Genomic DNA, 21,020 nt, shown 5'->3' on the forward strand with positions numbered 1-21,020 from the left:
TCCTGTGCAAGCTTCTTCATCTCCCAGTACCTACTGCAGCCTATATCCTTCTGAATCTGCTTAGTGTATTCATTTCTTGGTCTCCTTCTACGATTTTTACCCTCCACGCTGCCCTCCAGTACTAAATCTGTGATCCCTCGATGTCTCAGAACATGTCCTACCAACCTATTCCTTCTTCTAGTCAAGTTGTGCCACAAGCTCCTCTTCACCCCAATACTATTCAATACCTCCTTATTATTTATGTGATCTACCCATCTAATCTTCAGCATTCTTCTGTAGCACCTGTCCTAATTAGTAAAAATATATTTTCAATGTAAACCTGTCAATTAAGTCACCACCTAATTAGGCTCAAATTTCAACCAGGCCCATAACTGAAGAATGTGGTGTATGTACGATGGGTAAACGACACATTTTGCTGCTGATATAAGACGTTATCTAAAGCATCAGTACGATGGACGATGTATAATTCGAGCAAGACCTCCACCTTGACTCCAAACACACTTGATCTCAATCCTGGATTTTTCTGTCCAGGGTCTTTTAAAAAATGAACTGTTAGGCCTAAGCATTCCTGTTGACACGGTCGAAGAACGTATCAAGATTTACAAGATTATCAGTGGGTATTTGAAAATCGGTAACTCACTATAGAGAAGATGACACTACTGAATACAAATTCGAGGACAGCACGCGGAACACCTCGTTCAATAGGTACGAACTTATTGTGCGCTGAACTGCAGACCCATATCACTATGTTGATTTGGAGTACGATTGTGGAACATATACTGTGTTAAAACATCATGAGTTACCTCAAAGGAAACAATTTATTGACAAATGGTCAACACGGATTCAGAAAACATCGTTCTTGTGAAACACAACTAGCTCTTTATTCTCACGAAGTGATGAGTGCTATCAACAGGAGATATCAAACTGATTCCATACTTTTACATTTCGGGAAGGCTTTTGACACCTCTCCCAAGCGACGTCTAATCAAACTATGAAGTATCGTCTCAGTTGTCCATCTGGATTCGTGATTTCCTATCAGAGAGATCACAGCTTATGGTAAGTGAGGGAAGGTCATTGCGTAAAACAGAAGTAATATCTGTCACCCCCAGGAAGTGTTATAGGCCCTCTACTGTTCCTGATCCACATAAACGAGTTAGGAGACGATCTGAGCAGACCTCTTAGATTGTTTGCAAATTATGCTCTTTTTTACCGTCCTATAAAGTCATCAGATGATCAAAACAGATTGCAAAACGATTTCAACAACATAGCTGAGTCGTGCAATCAGTGACAGTTAACTCTGAATAATGAAAACTGTTAAATCATCCATACGAAAACTAAAGAAATCCGCTAATTTTCAGTTACAGGATAAAACACAAAAACCAAAAGGCTGTAAATTCAGCTAAATACTTAGGAATTACAATTACAGATAACCTAAATCAGGAAGATCATATAGATGACTTTGAGGAGAAAACTGCGACTTACGGTCAGAACACTTAGAAAATGCAACAGTTCTACTAAAGAGACTGGATACACCACGCTTGTCCTCCCTCTTCTGACGTAGTGCTCTACGGTGTGGGATGCGCGCCAACTAGAACTGACGGAGGATCTCTAAGAAGTTCAAAAAAGGGCAGCTCGTTTCGTATTATCGCTAAATAAGGGAGAGAGTGCAATGTATATGATACGCGAATAGGGGTGGAAATCGTTAAAACAAAAGCGTTCTTCATTACGGCAGGATATTCTCAAGAAACTTCATTCACCATATTTGTACTCTGACTGCGGAATTATTTTGTTGGCGCCCACCTACAGAGGGAGGAATGATCATAATAAAATAAGATAACTCAGAACCTGCACTTAAATACTAAATTGTTTGTTCTTCCCGCTTGCTGTTGGAGAGTGGAATGGTAGAGAAATAGCTTGAAGATGGGTTGATGAGCCCTCTGTCAGGTGCTTAATTATGAATTGCAGAGTAATCATGTACATCGCGAGCCGAAGCAGTACGTAAGCCACGTGCTGAAGCAGTACTCTATTTTTTGTTAACGTAGGCCATGGGTGTAATTTGAGCTCAATTATGCTGGGACTTCATCGGAAGGTTTACATTTCGAATACATTTCTACTACCAATGACAATATTTCACACTGGGATCAGTGAGAAGGTGAAATTCCTTCTTCATCCTTCCGCAGCCAGAGTTTAAGTTCTGTCTTCAATGACCTAATTGTCAAAAGGATGCTTATCCTTAACATTCAGCCCTCTTCATATCGGAGCAGGTTGGGGAAAGAATTCAGCCGTAGCCTTTCCCTAGGAACAGACGTATCATCAGCCTTATTGATTTCGTGGAAATGCGGAAAACCAAAATTAGCATGATCAGGCAGGGATTTGAACTGCTCTCCTTCAGAAAGCAAGTCCAGTGACTTAATCTCAGCTCCAACTTGCTCGGTTTGTTGTTACAAGTGAGAAGAACTAAATTTGTAAGAAAAATTTGTGCTTCACCTTAACTGCCACAAGGAAAATTACTGATACGATGATAATTGTGTAATAAAACGCTAAATAGGAAAAAGATGGTCAACTCCACAAAATTTTATGCTTACGTGAGAAGTCATGCTGTTTTATCTGAAATTAAATTCACATACTGATTTGCAGGAAGTGTTTGTAAGCTGTGCACGGCAGCGGGGGAGACTACGCGGGAGTGAGAAGTGTGGCGAGCAACAAGTTGTAGGTGGGACGCACGGCTGGAGTTCGGCTGTGTACACATGGCGCCCTTACAATGGCCAACGCTCACTTGCATACCGAGGCGGCCCTCTTTGTGACGCCTGCTGCTTTCCTCGGCTACCAGCTGCTGGATTTAGTCCCACCCGAACTCTGTCGCACTTGTTGGCTCGACCTTGCCCTTTCTCCGCTGCGGCCCCCTCTTTCTTGTGCCAGGCTGTGGCAGCCAGCGTGAAAGCAGCCTGCTCACGCGGAGGAGATAGATGTATGGCGTGGGGTCCTTGTGCTGTCACATGACCTGCATCATTTTAACAGACGCCCAGGCTGCGAGGAGGACCACTCATTGGGTCCTGCCACGACTGCTTGTGTATAATAAAGCATTTATGCTAGTAACTGATGAAAAGAGAAACTGATGAAGATGTGAAACCACGGCCAGGCATAACAGCAATAAATAGCCCACGGTACAAGTGGAATGTTTTCAGTTTCACTGAGAAGTGCAGTCTCGTACACCATAAGAAAATATTATGTCAGTCTAGATATTTTAAGAGCCATGTGTTTAATCACAATTAAAAATTAGTACTAATCAGATGAATGACTCAGCTCCTATATGGACGATTCCGTAATAGATTAACGTGGAACAATATACAGAGAATTAAAGTAGCCAAATGAAGCACAGACAATAACCGTAGGAGTCCTCCAACTTCGTGTATGGACAAACTAGTTACAGAAAGAAGGGGTACTTCATTCGAATATCCAAGTATATTAGCTTTCATCACAGTTATTTCTGTATAAAGTCATTATTAAAATAAGGTAAAGAAGACTAGGCAATTTCCAGCAAGACAGAGTATCATATCACACAGGCCGAAAACGGAAGTGGAATGACCAGTTGAACAGAAAATTAGTTCCAGAAAATCTTTGAAACAAAAACGTGGCAACACTACGACTAATTATTGTTCATTTTTCATTTGCTACGTATTTGAGTCACAGTGGTGCCTATCCATCGTGCCGGCCGGTGTGGCCGAGCGGTTCTAGGCGCTTCAGTGTGGAACCGCTTGACCGCTACGGTCGCAGGTTCGAATCCTGCCTCGGTCATGGATGTGTGTGATGTCCTTAGGTTAGTTAGGTTTAAGTAGTTCTGAGTTCTAGGGGACTGATGACCTCAGAAGTTGAGTTCCATAGTGCTCAGAGCCATTTGAACCATTTATCCATCGTCCAAATGAGTAATTATTAATAAGAAGACGCTGTTGGGTACTGGCATTATCCGATAACTAATTAAAAATGTCAGCGCCATAGAACATCATCAGCTGGCACGTTTTATTGATTAGTACGAAATCAAATCGCTATGTCCCATTTTAAGAACATTAAATTAATAAGGGTAAATAAACAATTTATTTTCGGTTAATAGAATGTCTTTACGCTTCCTCCAAGGAGACAAATGGCGATCATCGCCTCTTCTCTATTAGAAAAATATTTAATGTCCCAGTGTCATAAAGAAATGACTTCTCATTCAATGGGAAGAATTTGGCACACGAGAGGCACGACGTTTTGGTGCCGGATATTACAACTGCCGTGGAGATCAAGTAATTTCAGCGTAGCCAGCTGAGGGCAAGTGACCGACCTTAAATTTCAAATTTGTTCGCTGAATCAAAAGGGATCGGTCATAGCACCTTCTCTACACTAGTCAAAATGACAACTTTATTTACATTAAAACATCGTAATTTTGGTACATAAAGATAGGAATTAATAGGATCATTGACTGGGGTTGTCACTATGATGTTAATCAGTTGTGTTCATGTGGAAAATCTTAGCTTCGGTACATTTCTTCGTATTATTCACTAAATTGCTTATAAATACTTATTTCTTTGATTAATTAAGAAAGTAATTTGTCTCTTCATCGCTAGTATGAAGATTTTTAAAACTACTTGTCAGAGGCGTACATTGCGTGTTTCCATCATGAGTTACTTATTTTATAAACGTAAGCTATTTCTGATTTTAATAATATTGTCAATGATACTTTTACAAATGTAGTTTCATTGTCGGTGAATTCGTATCACTGGCAAGAACCAATAGGTGCCTATAATATTTCTGTAGATGTCCGTAAGCCATTTTGACGTTTTGAGCGAATATTTAAGATATTATCTTATACATTCAGCAACTTGGCCAACTTATCTCGCCCTGGAAAACACGCCGTTGCACACTTTTTAACATTTCTACGCTGAGCATTTCCTGTTAACATCCTGGCCAGTCCCTGGCCGCTCACGGATCCCCCCAACTGCCCGGCCCCTCCGATCAAGGCCACGAGTAAAGTCGGTAACACGACACACCTAATGCGTAAAAGTCAGCCGTAAACGGCCTACCATCTAGAGGCAGAAAGGGTGAAGTTTCGATTTCAGCAGACGATTTATCCGCCGGGGTGAAATAGGAATTGTTCTATTCTGCCGTGGCTGCACATCCGCAGTAATAGCGGTGTATGCACGCATGCGCAGAGCGCAGCATTTCGAATGGGCTTTCTGCTTGTAATTTATTTCACGTGTTGTCAGCAGACGGATAATACATGAGCCCTTGAGAATTCTTTCGGCTATTGCGCGAGATATTCTGCACATCTCTCTGTGAGTAATTTTTTTTAATAAATAAAGTAACAAAACAAAAGAAAATACTCTTTTTGTATTGCCGCTGACAGAAGGTGTATATCTAATGAGAACTTCGTACTGTAGAAATGTGAAGAAACGAAGAAAGTATGAGCGTGCTGTTTAAGGCATATAGAAATGGAAGATGTCTATATGATCCTGTAGAGCCGGCCGCGGTGTCTGAGCGGTTCTAGACGCCTCAGTTCGGAAACGCGCGACTGCTACGGTCGCAGGTTCGCATCCTGCCTCGGGCATGGATGTGTGTGATGTCCTTACAGTCAAAGATGTTGCGTCGGCCGCAGCCAGTGAGGATTGAAAAATCCTTTTTGCATCTCTGAGGTCGCACCATTGTGAAATAGCATCCCTCACGGCTGTGTCATTTAGGCTAATCCCGTCGTATACGATCGACAAGTCACATCCATTCAGATGAAGTTCCTAGATTCCTGTGGATCTCCGGGCCTCAACGCCATAATTAACGCTTAGCTTTCCAGGTTATTTTTTGGCCTCACGCTGTCCCAGGTGCGGTCTGAGTGGCCGCTATATTTAAAAAGCCATAAAAACTGCATTCAGCAGTTTAGTGGCACAGTTTAGATTTTATGTAAAACATTACGTTAATACAACACAAAAAATATACATTCAAATAAATTTTAAAGTTTATTTTACAAAAACAAAACCCATTTAAACATAAAACTACACAAAATGAACATAATATGACATGATAATATTAGCGCTATAAAAACTCAAATACCCTGCACTCCAAATGATACTTTTTGCTATATTTTTATTGTTTATTACACACATTAAACCTCCACAAAACACTAAAAAATGAAAGCTGCACAAATACATTTATGGTGTTTAGTTTCCTTCTCAGAGGTTTCCTTTGCACTCGCTGGAAATTTTCGTGGAGATTTTACGTCAGATTGGCTTTTCGCAACAATGGCAAATATAAAGTCTGTTTGTTTTCGTTTTTGGTTCACTGGTGGAGAAAGTTTTGCGTTTTCCCACTACTTCTAAAACGACGTCTACTCTTGGTTCTGCTACACCCAAAACACAGTGGAAGACGCATGAAATTCGCGGGTTATGTGATACTTGTTGACTCGCTTTTTATCTGTGGTGTCACCAACGAGTTTACAAGCTTCTTCACAAATTAAAGCACCTCACCTTATTACTGCCTTTGTAGGAATTATTAAGGACAAACACATTCGCCGGCCGCTGGGGCTGAGGGGTTCTAGGCGCTTCAGTCCGGAACCGCGTTGCTGCTACGGTCGCAGGTTCGAATCCTGCTTCGGGCATGGATGTGTGTGATGTCCTTAGGTTAGTTAGGTTTAAGTAGATTTAAGTCTAGGGGACTGATGACCTCAGATGTTAAGTCTCATAGCGCTCAGAGCCAATAGAACCATTTGAACAAGCACATTCACCCCTCTTATGTCCAAGATGCGGAAAATTAATGCCACTGCCCATCCATATTTGTTATGATCTAATGTAAAAAAGTGGTTCAAATGGCTCTGAGCACTATGGGACTTAACAGCTGTGGTCATCAGTTCCCTAGAACTTAGAACTACTTAAACCTAACTAATCTAAGGACATCATACACATCCATGCCCGAGGCAGGATTCGAACCTGCGACCGTAGCAGTCGCGCGGTTCCTAACTGAGCGCCTAGAACCGCTCGGCCACCGCATCCGGCGATCTAATGTATTTCTAGCAGAAACTTGAGCTAAAGATTCAGTCTATACACTTCTATCTTCATCGCTGTGATCACTTGTTGCATTCAGGGAATGCACAGGTGACAAAATTAATTCGTCCTCACATTCGAACAGTTTCTATACTGTATTATGTTCACTTTAAACATCGGTGTCATAGTCTCATTCAGCATCGCTTCCTAAACTGTAATAAACCCATTATAAAACAGTATCCTCAAACTGAGGGTCCGTTAAACATGAACTGTAGACGATGGACTGGCCCCTAAACCCATAGCGCCAAGTCCCATGTGCAATCTAAGAGGCAGGGTCGAATCCAATACCTACTCTTTGCATTATGTCGTCTTTCTGCCTTTCGTCTAACAACTAGGGCGGGTATTTTCATGGGAAAAGATGCATAGATAATTGCGTCTTCCATGTCTGAAATGCTGCGAAACGCTAGCATAGATAATCATTTGTTTGCGTTAGCTTGACATAAAATGAAAGTTAAGTCTGTAATTCTATATAATCATAATATAATTTCATTCTAACTGCTCAAGATAAAAAAAAATGCTTAACAAATACGGACCCAGACCCCTTAGAACTTCCAATATAAGTAAACAGCAGATTTACAAAAATATCAACCCTCACGCTAAAGGCAAATGACGTAATCAAGCCCGCCGTCCCGAGTATGTGCGCCTGGAGCACTAGTACAGACTGACAAACACGTTAAGCCGTTGTTTTTTGGGGAAGGAGACCAGACAGCGAGGTCATCGGTCTCATCGGATTAGGGAAGGACGGGGAAGGAAATCGGTCGTGCCCTTTCAAACGAACCTTCCCGCCATTTGCCTGGACCGATTTAGGGAAATCATGGAAAACATTAATCAGGATGGCCGGAAGTGGGATTGAACCGTCGTCCTCCGGAAAGCGAGTCCAATGTGTTAGATACTGCGCCACTTCGCTCGGTACGCGTTAAGTGTAACGTGTAATAGGGCTATCGCGAAACGTTGGCTGTTCCATGCTTGTACTCTTGTGGCGCTGGTGGAGACTTCTATGCGATAAGTGTGTCTTGTAATACCACCTTCATTCGCCTTGCCCAGCCACACCATGGCAACGTGCCAGCCACGAACCGCTCAACCAAATACTCCGCGCTCATACAACTCTTAGTAGGCTAGCTGCTCGTAGTGCCACCGTCTCTTACAGCAGGAACTCTGACAGTGTTTGTAAATGCACCAGTTGACATAAAAATATATATACTGATCGGTAGTCTGTCTTGAGCTGTCGTAAAGGAGAAATAACCGCAGCCCTATGACGAACGATGAATCGCTAGTGAGGTGTTTCAAAAATCTTCCACGTAAAACAGTGAGTAAGGAATTTTCTGCAGAGCTTTTTTTGCTTGGGGTACAGTTATTTAATCGTAGAGGTACAGCTCCCAAGATTGAGTCCATTGTGGCACAACACGTACTGCAATATATACTGATACCCGCCTGCTACATACTTTACTGGTGTCACAAGATGATTCCTATTACGGAACATCATCATTTTCGTAAGAAACATGAGATTACATGTGGGATCATCATTTTCGTAAGAAACATAAGATTACATGTGGGAATATTCCGTGATTTCTGGAACAGTCTTTTTGTAGAGTGACTTCACAGGAGCCATCGGCCGCAGTTAGCTTGAACATCGAGATACCATGTCGTTTGTGTCATTTGTCACTGTCAGTGGCATTGCCTGGCACACAATCGATGGAAAGCCGTTAAAGTACGTGGAAACACCAAATATTATTTCCAATGATGGATGACATTTTAGCATTACGGTGATTCACAGTCGTTTCGCTGTTTAGTGTTGCACGAGGCAAAGGAAGGAGGAAACTCTGTAACAAAAAAATTGTTCAAATGGCTCTAAGTTCTATGGGGCTTAACATCTGAGGTCGTCAGTCCCCTAGACTTAGAACTACTTAAACCTAACTAACCTAAGGATATCACACACATCCATGTCCGAGGCAGCATTCGAACTTGCGACCGTAGCAGCAGCGCGGTTCCGGACTGAAGCGCCTAGAACAACTCGGCCACAGTTGCCGGCACACTCTGTAACATTCCATCGCCTGGGATACTATGTGCTGCAACTATTATATCCGAGACCATCCTTCCGTTTCTGAAGGTACAGATACAGGATTTTAAACTTGTTACTTCGTAGGGACGCTTCTGCTGAAATCTCAGCGTCTTCATGCACTCATTTAACTGAGAGAGACAGCGCAATAGACACTGAACCTCTACTCGGGATGAGTTCCTTGTCTTGTCATTCAGATTTAAATTTCTGTCCTTGTACTGGAGGTCTTACAGCAAACACCTCTATAGTTTCTAGAACATTTCATAGCCCATTCCTGTGTATTCCGTGGTTGTTTTCTGCATCGAGTTAGCTGGTCGTTGAAGGGACATTAAACCTTAATCTTCCATGCATTATTATAATGACGATGTGCGTAAGAGATCACAGCACCGAGCCTCTGGAAATGAAGTCATACCTTAAGCTTTTGGCACACGGGACGAGGCACCTAACGTCGAGGTGCAAGCAGACGGTATACCCATCGTCAAGAGACACACCGGCATCTGCACACTGAGTAGCTGGTGAATGTGATATTACGATCTCAGCGCTCTCCAGCGGAACATGCCGCCTTTATCTGGTTCGCAAACCATACAGTCTGTTCACGAAAGTGGACGCAAGTATAATTCCTACGTCAGATATGTTAAAACGCATATTTCCTTTCTTGACCATATGCTAGTCACGTTGTTCTTTTTGTGGTATAATGTAAATAAAACTTCAATATCTGTGAACATGAAATAAGACAAAAATGATAGATACATGTACACTCAGTAAATTCACGAAATCGAACAAACTCTCTTCTGGCAGCGAGCGCACTTTTATTTACATAACATCAAATATTGCAAAAGTTATTTCATACGAAAGTTCCAGTCTTTTAAGAAGAGTGAAGGTGAAAAAATGATACTATGCAGCAGGACGCGAACCCTCTACTGATCCATTCGGCGCCTTGGCCGAATACGCTATGCTGAAACTCTGTGTTTTATGTTTTCATCTCTTATGTTACAGTCTCCTGAAGGTTTTAACCGAAGAAATGTTATTAACTGACATTTAATGACAGCAAATCATAACAAGAACGATCCGTTTTCATGAATCTTACTCTCATAACACGTGAGTTATAACACGAAAACACCTAAATACGAAAGTTATTTAACCACCATTATGGAGTTCCCCGCCACTTTATTACAACAAATCATACCAATAATGATTCGTTCACGAGATATTAAATTTGCTGGGACTTAGAACCACCATATATTCATAAGGTGTAACGTACAACGTGTAACCCACTCAGTATGGGCTTCTACTGATTACGGAACACGAGAAATACAGTATATTGTCTTACTTTCTGCTTGTGGTGTACGGGGCGTTCTTCCTTCCTATTGATTCTACTTTACGTGGCAGTTTGTCGAAATATGGAGGAACCTATTCGTGTTTCACGTGACGAAATGACTCCTTATCGTGAAATAGCAGGAAATAATGTCACAAATCTCGTAGAGCGCTACTTCAACGTTAGCCATCCCGTACCGTGTGCCGACGTCTTAACTCTTCAGGCCAATCAAATTGTCACCTAAAATATAGACAAAACGTCTCTTTCGATACACATAGTCATATGTGTGTTGGCTGCGTCCGTGACTGTGTGATTAACTGCTAATATGGAAAAGACATTTTATTGCCAGTGTGTAGCATATATAACTTACCCACATACTGCTGATCGTTTTCGTTATCTTGGAAATCGTTTGTGAATTCCACTGGCAGATTTTTAAGACAGGTAAGCCCATCAACTTAGTTCAAGACCTCACGGAGCGTGAGTGAATGGTGAATACCCGACTCGTACCACTGGTATGCTGTGTGGTAAGTGGTCAAATGTGGCACAATGGACGGATTACCGCTTCAACCTGCCTTCAGTGATACTACCTGTTTAACAACATCGTGGTTACAGCAATCTGTCAACCCACATTGTTAAGCTACATTGTGCAAAAAACTGTGTTCTGATTTGGGACGCAACTGGATGTAACGCACACTTTGTGAACAGCATACACTTTGGTCAAGAAAGGTTTGGAGACTGTTGTATTGCTCCTACATCAGGAAAATACTGTGATGCACTTTACAATTAAAAACCCCGCGTAAGACAGCAAATAACTAAATTTTACTTATTGTTCGTGTACAGTATAGTAGGAAGAATGAATAATCAACTTTATAGGTGATCTGGGGGTATACAGGATGCGAAATTTAGTACACTGAGATATAATCGGTACCAACAAAAAAAGGCTCTAATTCGGTATTGCATCGCGTCGAACAGACCTTCGATGACAAATATACGTACGCCATTACATGTTGCTTCAACTCAGTGCCACAGTTCATCAATCGTAATGACTGGTGAGCAGCGGCGGCTTGTCGGCAACCCATGACCAGATTTTTCAGTGGTTGAGAAACCTGGAGAACATGCAGGCGAGGGCAACAGTCGAACAACCTCTGTATCGAGGTAAGCCAGGAAAGCATAGGAAACATGCGGTCTATTGTTATCTTGTTGAAAGCTAATGTCTCGAACGTAGAGCTTAACCACCGCCCTCAAACCGTGAGAAATGTAGCAACTACTACCCAAATTACCGCCTCTGGGAATCATAGGTGATCGCATTGTGTAGTTAATGGTAACCCGGATCAGCAAGACACGTACTGGGCCCATATGACGATAACGAGTGCAATACGGAAACTTCCATTTTCTTAGGAGCCGCCATACACAAATACCTTCATTGTGATACTGTACGTAGACCTAGGACTCGTCTAAAGAGACTATATCGTGACATTCTTGTGTCTGATGTTGCCGTTGGCCGCACCTCTACCGGCACGTCTCTCTCTGCTGCTGCGTCAAGGGAGCCACAGTGATGGTACGCGTGCTGACAATCTGTGATGCTCTACATATCATTGCAAAGTTGTCTTCCTACAAAAAAAAGAAAAAAAAACAATTTCCTGGCTGAGGTTACGTGGCATGGCCATACGCTCCAGCACAGCCAAGTGAATGGTATGTCTGTTGTCTCGGGGGCCAGTCGCGTCGACCCGTTCAGATATTGCATAACGTTCATGTATGACATTCTCTGACATATGATTTGTGACTGAGAAACCCACCGGATATAATACCCTATATGCATAATGTAGATGGCGTTTGTAACGGCACAAGTATACCAGGAACCTAACAACAAAGTTTTAAAAATCACTTTCAACACAAATATCGATCAACTAGTCTTGAAACAAGATATGAAAGATAGCAGTAGAAATATCTTTATAAACTCATAAAATGTTCAACATTTTATATGTGCATTAGTTAAAACTGATGTAATATACAATTTATTCAAATGGTAATGACTGCTCAACTCCAAGGGTTTGATTGATTCTCTAATTAAGAGAAAAATTAATACCGCGAAAATTTAGCAATGGAATTGGTCGAAATCTTTGGCCCGCTCAGTGATACCGTGTACAACCATAGCGGAAGGAAAAGACAGTGGCAAGACTTTGTGTAATGTAGACCCATGTCGATGGCCATGGATGTAAAATTACTAAGGTGCGAATAGTGCTTCGAATTTTCATAAAAATGGTGTGGCTTTTCACCTCCACTCAGTAAAGACTTCACTGCAGTTTTCAAGCCGAGGATGTAAGGATTTCCGGACGTGTAACACCGTGAAGTTTCGTGAACCATGGCAGTCACTGTAACAATGACTCAGAGGCGCGTCACGTTGCTTGGCGTGTATTAAGTTGCCAGAGACTTGAACAGGCTGTGCGAGATCATCGCCCTATGTAAACTGAAGGACAGGAAGAAAAGGCGAGGGATTAGAGTTGTCAGTTGCACTGGGACATCAGGCCAAATCAGCGGCGATGAGTGAAAACGTGTGCCAGACCGAAATTCGAACCCGAGGTCTCCTGCTTACTTGGCAGCTGCGTTAATCACTTCGCTACACGGGACAAAGTGTTCGTCGCTATCTACTATCTCGGTACTCCTCACGGCCGACCCAGAGCGTCACCTATCCAGTCTCTGACAATTTCCTCCATGTTCACTACTCTGAATGCGCAGTATCGGTCCTTTCGGACAAGTCTGAAAGAATAGAAACCATGCATTCATATGGACCATCGTCCACCACCGCTTCGATGACGCAGTCACTTTCACACTTCCCTCGACGCAAACAATGAAGAGGGAAGACTCTGATTCGGTTCGGTAACGTTATTTAAGGAGCATCAGACACGTTACATCGAAGTGGAACATTGTATTGCTACACCATAGTTTATTAGTAACAGTGATTGGACTTTTATTTGATAATTCCAGCCGGCCGCGGTGGTCTAGCGGTTCTAGGCTCTCAGTCCGGAACCGCGCGACTGCTACGGTTGCAGGTTCGAATCCTGCCTCGGGCATGGATGTGTGTGATGTCCTTACGTTAGTTAGGTTTAAGTAGTTCTAAGTTCTAGGGGACTGATGGCCACAGATGTTAAGTCCCATAGTGCTCAGAGCCATTTTTTTGATAATTCCATTAATATATTATCCTCAGTCATTTGTCATTTTATTAAAAATAATAGCTCGCATAAAATTACGGTCCTTAGAACTGAAATAATATTTACAGACTATCGTATTTCAGAATGCAATGCTAATAATTCAGTTTGTTTAAACTGCGATTTTAATTGTTTGTGCATTGGTCGGCTTTGTTTTACCATTTTCTAAAATAAACTCACTGAATGAAATCAATCCATTGATGGTTTTCAACAATTCATTGCATAAAACAATTTAAAAATGTGTTCCAGAAGATGGCATTAGAATCAGTTTTGCTTCTTTCTATTTTAGGATTTTGAGGATAAAGTACAATTAAAAGATTTGCTTTCAGATTCGGCGTACAATATGGAATTAATTAAAATCAAATTCGCTCCTTCAGAGCTTGGCGACCGTGGGAACCTAGACATAACATTTCTTTCAGACGGTTTAATGACGTAAGAAATGATCATCTCGTTTCCTACTGCTGTAACTTCAGTTGTTCAACGGATGGATTTATTCTTTGTATTAAAACGTTACTGAAGATAGACAGTGCTCTGATTAAGGCAGTGTTCTTGTTATATGGAGTGAATTTTGCGATCGAGCCACGACACCCATCAGTTACTTCGTAACGAATAGTCAATCTCCTTATTCATGTTAGACCTCAGTGCACGCCAGTCCATTACAGGGATGTTATTGGCGTGTAACCACACCGCCACAGACCGTGCATTATGAACAGGTGCTCGATCGTGTTCGAAGATGCAATCGCCAACCCCCAGTTACTCTTCAACAGTGGGAAGCAAGAAGGTGCTTAAAACATCAATGTAGGCATGTGCTGTGATAGTGCGACGCAAAAAGACAAGGGGTGCAAGCCCCATCCATGAAAACCACGACCACACCATGACACCACCGCCTCCGAATTTTATTGTTGGCACTACACGCGATGGCAGATCACGTTCACCGAGCATTCGCCATACCCACACCTGCCGTCGGATCGCCACATTGTGTACCGTGATTCGTCACTTCACACAACGCTTTTCCACTGTTCAGTCATGCAATGTTTATGCTCCTTACACTAAGCGAGGCGTCGTTTTGCGTTTACCGGCATGATGTGTGGCTTATGGGCAGCCACTCGACCATGAAATCCGAGTTATCGGACCTCCTGCCTAACTGTCATAGTACTTGCTGTGGATCATGATGCATTTTGTAATTCCTGTGTGATGGTCTGGATAGATATCTGTCTATTACACATTAAGATCCTCTTCAACTGTCGGCGGTCTCTGTCAGTCAACAGACGAGGTCGGCCTGTACTCTTTTGGGCTGTACGTGTCACTTCACGTTTCCACTTCACTATCACTTCGGAAACAGGAGGCGGCACAATGCACCTAATATGAAAAACGTATGTTTTTGGGCTACCTGGACACTTTTGATCACATAGTGTTAGGGTTGCACTTGATGTCACAACATGTATTGACCACATTAGTAACACTCATCCACCTGATGAAAATAATGGATTTTTCCACAGTCATAACATCGGTGCAAGGTGCTGTCTAGCAGTGGGCATATCATAGCACTATGTTAAGAGTCTGCCGTGAGAACGTCTTGCTCTGGGATTACTACCATTACATAAGCCATCTTTCATAGTCAGATATTATTTAACCTGACAGATTTCACAATCTGGTTGCTCGGACTGTAACAGCGTATAGGCGAGGTACTGTACAGCAGATGATTTGCCAGATCATTCTTGAACAGTATAAACTTGTCAACAGCCAGAAAATCTGGAAACATATTTGTTGCTGTTAACACTGCAGTCACAATACAAGTACAATGCAGTGTATTTGTTAACCAAAGTCATAATGCACAGAGATTACCATGAGTACACATACAGGGCGTCCCAGCGGGAATGATCAGTATTCATAGATGTGATAGAAACCATCGTTCGAAACAAAACAAAAAAATTCCTAATAACCGTGGGATCTAAAATTCATATCATAATAGCTACGAGACTTTCATGACCTTTGGTATTCTGACTTAAATCTCTTCGACTGCAAGCTCTTCGATTTCCATATTTTGGGAGGGGATAGTGTGGACCATAAAAGGAAAAAACTGTCCTGCTAAACATGGGCTCTAAACTGTATACCTGAATGGTTATTGGCATTTTTTCAGTAGAAAGAATGTGTCTCAAAATAGTGAAGGTCAAAGCTGAACACGTGCTCGTAGATCTTGAGGTATGCACCTTAGAGCTCATGTTATCTTTTTTTGTTGTGGTCCGTAATAACATCTCTCAAAATACGGAAAACAAAGAGCTTGTAGCAGAAGAAACTTGCCACACACTGTCGGAGAGGAAGATACGTTAACAGCTCTTTAGGTATGCATTTTAGAGTCCCTGTTTACTCGAACATTTTGCTTCGAATAATGGTTACTATCGTATCCTTCAATGCTGACCATTGATCCTGGGAAATCCTACACAGAGTGATTGCGAGGAGCCAGGGCAAGCAGTGTATTTAACACTAAATTCTAGAATCTACATATGTAAATGATGCTCTAAGCCCCCCCCCCCCTATTCTAACTCCGACTTTTGCTGTTGCACAAGGACAAAAAAATATACGCGAACTGACTGTAATCAACCCTGCAAGTGGAGTAGAAAAGAGTTTGGTACCTGCATTAATTTAATTTGATAAATACGTTAAATAAAGGAAGGTTTCATTAACGTAGTGAGAAATGATGGGTTGCTCTACCGATTAACAGAATGAAAGTTCTGTCCAAAATAAGAATATGATTTATTAAGACTAAACACAAAATAATAAACAAAAACACATGAAACATTTATAATACATCAAATTGGCTCAAATTGGATACTCAAACAAACGCTGTGAGGGTGAAGTTGTCCCTAAACTAGATTGTGAGGTTTATGACGAAGTGGTATGTGGAGCCAATTCCTTGCCACTCAAATCTTAAGAGAGACACACAGCTAACCCAACATTAATTGCTGCTACTCAAGGCAGAACAAAGTTAGAAAAAGACGAACAGGCGCGCTCTGCTGAGCTCTGATTATCACCTAGGAAAATCTCTATCTGCCGGTGCTGTGGACATACATTACCAAACTGTCTTCTTAACTGCCAGAACACGATCTGGCGTACCGGAGGCGATGGCTGGTTGCTTCGACGTCCTCGACTGAAAGGCAAGAGCCGACTACCTTGAGCACCCGTACAGGCCGAACACTCAACATTCCCGCCTCCACGACAGTGGCCGTGGTTAAACGTTCCAATCAGCAACTCGAAAACCGGCGGAAAATTCCACTCCATTGCCGGAACACTACCATTCCACCAATGGAGATTCTTGGCGCCAATTTCTGCGCTGATTTTGCTACGTCACGGAGCTATGCCTTGAGCAAGCCAATCACAGTTACTATTTTGCAGAAAGCGCGGGAATTTTCCCACCACAATTGCTTGGGTACACAAGTCATTCCCACGCCTCGCTGGTAGCCCGCCAGAAAGGGTTTTCGCTAAGTTTCTGCGAAGTAACGGAACCTCTAGCCCAGCCGCTACTTCAGACCCCTCCAGGCGTGTCTTTTGACAATGTCGGCGTCTGCAAAGCATTCACTCGACTTCCTCACACCCGTCGGCTTAACCCTTTCCAGATCAGCGAGCCCGCCTGTCACCGGACCACCCGGGTGACGAGAGACGCTGCGTGGGAAGTCCGCGTGTGAAGGAATAGCAACTTTTCACCGCATGCAATTAGAGACGAAAATCGTAAGATAGAAATATGAGAGGGGGCTCATGCCACCTCTCATGCTATGACGCTTGATGGATTGAGGAGTCAACGTCCGTGTAAGGAAGTGTCAATACTTACATTTAACGATGGATTCCATCTTCCATGACAGTTGTGGTACTCTGGTATCCGAAGTGTGTGAGCGGTATGAAATGAGTCTTTGGATTTTTCACTCATTGTCAGCCTGATTGAAGATCATCAGCACCTATTTACTCCCATATGGCACAATGCTGAAAACTTACATACACTAGAAATTTGTTAATTCGGCCGTTACTTGCACATATGGCTGCCGGATTAGTGGAAGTGCCGGATTATTGAGTGTTTTAAATTCATTGCAAATTCATAGGGAATATTCTTTATGAAATCTAAAGATACATTAATTGTAATAGCTAACTTAGCCCTTGATGGTGTACATATAAAGAAGTATCACTCACTGTGGAAACATGTCCTCAAACGTTTAACTGTCAGAATGATGATACACGACTGCAGTACGCATCATCACACAATGAGTTAGAAGTATTAAACCAGCACTGCATGTTTCTGTTTGTTGTATATTATACTCCACGAACACGTCTGTAACTTCAGCGTCAATAGCGCGAGATGTCATCTTTTCTTCTCCCATGCCCTTTTTGTCGTCACTTTCATCATATTTTTCCTGTACGCTTTTGATTATATCTTCGGTTCTTCTTCTTTAAAGTTTGGTCATAAATAGTAGCTCGTCCAACATTGTACTCAGCAGCAATGGTTTTCTGAGAACCTCATTTGAAATTATCTCTTATTTTCAATTTCTGATTGAGATCTAGCATAAAGTGTTTCCTTTTAGAAACAGTGACACTGAACGATAAAGAAAGCCAAATATTCGAACATATACAGAATTGTCCAACATTGTAATTAACTAACAACATTGTTGCACAAGAAAATTCACTATTTTATGAGTTATTTCTGCTTGAGCAACTAGCAGCTGGTGGTGGACCAGATTATTGTGATGCCGGGCTACGCAGGTCCGATTATCGAGACTTTAGCGTAAATGAAAGTACGACCTTAGGACCCGGCGTGATCTACTCTGTGATTTGTGATCTGCTAATGGGCAGTTGTAAATCGGCAAAGATCTCAACTCTTCCACTACATTCTGGGGCGGGAGCTGCTGAATCATCATGGCGAAAACACTTCTAAATCCGACTACAGTGGTGTTTATAATTCAGTCGATCAAAAATCTAGTATCACAATCAGCATACCAACGTTCGGAGACCGAGCGAGGTGTCGCAGTGGTTAGCACACTGGACTCGCATTCGGGAGGACGACGGTTCAATCCCGCGTCCGGCCATCCTGATTTAGGTTTTCCGTTCAAAAATGGTTCAAATGGCTCTGAACACCATGGGACTTAACATCTGCGGTCATCAGTCCCCTAGAACTTAGAACTACTTAAACCTAACTAACCTAAGGACATCACACACATCCATGCCCAAGGCAGGATTCGAACCTGCGACCGTAGCAGTCGCGCGGTTCCGGACTGAGCGCCTAGAACCGCGAGACCACCGCGGCCGGCTAGGTTTTCCGTGATTTCCCTAAATCGCTCCAGGTAAATGCCGGAATGGTTCCATTGAAAGGGCACGGCCGACTTCCTTCCCCATCCTTCCCTAATCCGATGAGACCGATGACCTCGTAGTTTGGTCTCTTCCCCCAAAACAACCCAACTAACGTTCGGAAACCTTATTCGTCACATGGACAGATATTTGCAAGGCACGCCCTGAAACGATAAATTTTGGCGCGGATTGTATCATTTTCTGTCCGTCTCCGTAGCTGAGTTTCCAGTGTACATGGCTGCCATGTGGTGGACCCGGGTTCGCTTCCTGCTACCGCCAAGGACTTTTGCATTGTGGGTGCACTGAGCCCCGTCATGCCACTTGAGGAGCTATTTGACAGGGAAGTAGCGGCTCCAAGGTCAGGAAAGTCTGCAAAACGGACGAGAGAGAGTGGTGTCCTGACCACATGCCCCTCCGTACTGCATCTGCATGACGCTGCACGGCAAAGAAAGACATGACGGCCGGTCAACATCCCTTGGGCCTTCAAGGCCTGGCGAGAAGCGAGAAGTATTGTCACCGAAATTTTTACGTGGAAGCTGTTAAAGCTTTTCAAATCGTACAAACGCTATTAACATTCTGTATCTTTATACCTCATGCCTACATATTTATTTCTTATCATGGGGATCCTGGCGACCAACGCATTTCTCCCAACGAGAGACCAGTTTCTTGATGCCGCCACTGTAGCATGTTTGACTTTGGTAGCGAAGCCATAACCTCACCTGTACTTAAACAGCCTAATCAGTATCAAAGTGGAGTCCTGGAAGATGTTCTTTAAGTTTTGGAAACAGATGAAAATCGGATTGGGCCAAGTCGGGACTGGCTGTAGGACTATCGATGACAGTTAACCCAAAGCGTCGGATCATTCCATATGTCGGAGAGCTCATGTGTGGTCTGGCATCATGATAATGAGGACGAGATTTCTTCATTTGTGGATGATCTCCTTGAATTTTAAACTCGATTACACCGGGCTGTATCTTACGCACCAACGTAGTTACGTTACACACTGCCATATTACACGCTACAGTTCGTGGCCCTCTACGGCAGAGTGTTGCAGATATGAAGACATAAAGAATAAGGATGTAGATCGTTACTAACGTTACTATCCCAACGAGTATCGACCGAAAAAATCCAGGGGCATTACTTTTCAGCACTCCCTCGTACATGGGGTAACTGCAACTTCTTTTCATTTCTGGGCAAGATATTGGAAAAAAGGAGGAGTACAGACTAAGCGAAGCTGTGCTTCAGAGAGCTTTACCATGTTAGACTAGCTCAGATGAACTGCATCTAGGAAGTATATTTTACTTCTGTTTCAATACTCAGATTAAGCTTCATCAAAGAGATATCCCCTTGTAGTTGCTACATTTTTCTATATTTCTTGGTGGAAATAATTGTGTATTGATTTATTTTCGTAAATACATGTGTTCTTTGCGTTAATTATAGTCCTTAAGCTTTATATCATTTCTCGGTTAATATGTAACTCGTTATCATTTGCTACAAAAGTAATAAATATTAATACACACGAATTACTTATTTTATTTCGTAGCACCCTCTTTTAATCCAATTTATATTTTCAGATGACTGATATTGTGCTAGCAGTGTGGCATATTGGTTAGTGTCCTGGCTGACGACCTGCGGGTGAGCAGTTACAACCCGATCAGAGGAAATTATATATTATTTAGTGTTCATCGTTTCTAGAATGTTCTAAAGGGATGTTATGTTTTCTGTATCAGTATATTCACGAGTGTTCGATGTTTGTGTAATTACCAGCATTCTGAAACTTTAAGTGTTTGTAGCTGCAGTCTTCATCCAAGAAGTCAGCTCTGTTCTGACTTACGTTGGTATCAGTAATAAATATGTTTTCAGTTGTATATGTCGTGCTTCATTCTTGACCATGCCTTCGGATTTGGATTTCATTATCGTTTCCCCGTGCCTAAATTAAGTGGTATCATTCCAGTATGTGTGCAGTATTCTGATAAGCTGTGAAACAAAAGTTAACGTTAAGGGAAATTGAGTGAGAAAATATTTATTGCTGACTGCCGCAGTGTGCAGAA

Source organism: Schistocerca piceifrons, chromosome X, assembly GCF_021461385.2.
Source record: "Schistocerca piceifrons isolate TAMUIC-IGC-003096 chromosome X, iqSchPice1.1, whole genome shotgun sequence".
NCBI lineage: Eukaryota > Metazoa > Arthropoda > Insecta > Orthoptera > Acrididae > Schistocerca > Schistocerca piceifrons.